The sequence below is a fragment of the Littorina saxatilis genome, linkage group LG2 (assembly GCF_037325665.1).
Source record: "Littorina saxatilis isolate snail1 linkage group LG2, US_GU_Lsax_2.0, whole genome shotgun sequence".
NCBI lineage: Eukaryota > Metazoa > Mollusca > Gastropoda > Littorinimorpha > Littorinidae > Littorina > Littorina saxatilis.
The window spans coordinates 47,445,080-47,447,579 of NC_090246.1; the positions used below are offsets into that span (position 1 = coordinate 47,445,080).

General features: G+C 41.6%; 1 protein-coding gene and 1 long non-coding RNA gene across 2 annotated transcripts in view; one reads left to right on the forward strand and one right to left on the reverse strand.

Moving 5' to 3' along the window:
* Positions 1–2,500, forward strand: part of LOC138959092 (uncharacterized) — a 21,976-nt gene that overhangs the window by 13,456 nt on the left and 6,020 nt on the right. The gene's annotated exons all lie outside the window — the stretch shown is intronic.
* LOC138959093 (uncharacterized) lies at positions 324–2,125 on the reverse strand. Its single transcript, XR_011453615.1, has 3 exons — positions 1,711–2,125; positions 1,155–1,252; positions 324–486 (listed from the first exon to the last, which is right to left on the reverse strand). It is a non-coding gene; the product is annotated as an uncharacterized lncRNA (long non-coding RNA).

Genomic DNA, 2,500 nt, shown 5'->3' on the forward strand with positions numbered 1-2,500 from the left:
TACATAGTAATTCTAACACTGTCCACAAACATTGTAGTTGAGTGTTCAACTAGCAAAACCACAAACCTGCAAACTATGATGTAGTATATTTATTTATCACCCCATCTACCCCAGTTACAGTCTACACCCCTTCTAAAACTATTCACTGACATTCTGCCATCCGACTGATGACAATTATCAACTACAGCGATTAACTGGATGCAGATTTTTTTCCATGAGCCCGTTTTGATAACTAACAAACAACATACAATTCCCCCCCCCCCCCACCTCCTCCCCCTCCTCGTCCCCACGTTCTGCATCTCTGCGCTCAGCATCTGTTATTGTCAAACTGAAAGTTGTCCGTATTACTCCTCTTCCTCTTCTTTGGCCCATAACCGTCGTATGCTGCTGGCATTTTCATTTGGGCAAGTTCTATTGTGGCCTCTTCTCCTGCAAGCCGAGGTGGTTGTATCTCGCAGTTGCAACCTGCCAGCAACGCTTACACATCTGTCAAATGAAAAAGGCAGCAAAAGTGAGACATTTTATTGACAAATCTCCTCCCCACCCTCCTTCACATCATCCTTTTCCTCTCCCGCGCACATCACCTACCCCCCGCCCCCCCCCCCCCCCCCGGGCTACTATAATGACAAACGATTACTGCTGCTGATACTAATACTACTGCAACTTTCTTTCTTTATTTGGTGTTTAACGTCGTTTTCAACCATTCAAGGTTATATCGCGACGGGGAAAGGGGGGAGATGGGATAGAGCCACTTGTCAATTGTTTCTTGTTCACAAAAGCACTAATCAAAATTTGCTCCAGGGGCTTGCAACGTAGTACAATATATTACCTTACTGTGAGAATGCAAGTTTCCAGTACAAAGGACTTAACATTTCTTACATACTGCTTGACTAAAATCTTTACAAAAATTGACTATATTCTATACAAGAAACACTTAACAAGGGTAAAAGGAGAAACAGAATCCGTTAGTCGCCTCTTACGACATGCTGGGGAGCATCGGGTAAATTCTTCCCCCTAACCCGCGGGGGGCAATACTACTGCAACGAAAATGATGTAAAGATGTTGCTCGTTTTAAAATATACCTCTTCAGCCCGAGAAAAGAAAGGAATAAAAAAATGTTGCACGCTATTTTTGGCTGTGTCAGTGAAACATACCTTGTTTTGGGCCCTTGAACATAAAGGGTCAGTGGTGGCGAGTATCCCTCAGTGTGCTGCAGCTGTCGTCGCTGCCTGTCCCACTTCGACTCACATTTCTGTCAAATACAATAGGACATAATACTTATTCCGATGGTTGGAAGCACAAAGAGACCGGAGAACAATCCTCCAGTATAATGTCATACTGTTCCAGATCTAACACGCTGTCAGCGCTCAAGACCACAAGTCACTCATTCTAGATCAAAACAACTATCTCTTTGTATTAGAAACATGCTAAATGCATCCATAAATATCATGACGAAAATACGGTGCAGAAGTGAATAGTCAAGAAGTCACGGTAGAAGTAGCGTACAACAACAAAACTATAATAAATGGGCATTTGAACTGTAGCATTTTACTTGCTAGCTCCGTAATGCAAGTGCACATTAGAATACCCAAATCAGTCAGAAAATCAGTGTTGTCGTTGTAAATTCTCATACACCTATTGAGAGAGAGTCATTTCAGACCGGAACGCAAAACTGCCAACAACAAAAATGAAACAAACAAACCAACTTACTGTTGCTTCGGATAGTTGAACACGTCGGCAGCAGCTCTCATCGCCATTTTCCCCGACAAAGGCCAGGGAAATAATGATACAATAAGCTTAGTTCTGATTGGTTAACCGCAGTCAGGATTACAAAAGGGTGAACGCGATTGGCTAATGGACATAGAGCGCTAAACCATGCAAACTCGTTTTGAGGCTTGCAAGGAAGTAAGTCCAGTGCAAACCTGAAAACCAAAAGTCCCTGGACTTGCTTCCATTTGCCGATTTTTATCCTTTGATTAATTTTTTTTTAGTGGACTTACTTCTTCAAAAAGTCCATAAATATTGATCGCACATCTTAGAAATTTTGACACAAGATGCGCCTTTTTCCCCTCTGCATTATGATATGAAAATCTCATTTTTACCAAATTTGGACTTACTGCCTTCTGCCAATACACGGCAGACTTGCAAAATTAATTCATTACAAAAAAGAATGCTCTCTGAATAAAGCAGAAAGGCAAGATATCCTGTGTATGTGTCCGAGTGGAGGGATTGACTTACCCAATATAAAAGTCTGTGTGTATAAAAAAAAAAAAAAAAAATCAGCGAAGTTTAAAGTAAAACTGCTTCATGCGCGGCGTGCGAAATGGCGGTTAATATATTATTTGTACCAGCAAATCACCACGAATAAAACATTACCGCCCAGATGCAATTATCTTTTTGCCAGTCACTATGGTTACCTGCAAAGGTCAACCTCGTACTACTTATTTTGTGTCTGTCCATCGCACAATACGTATCTGCTATCCGTATCTGTTCCATACTG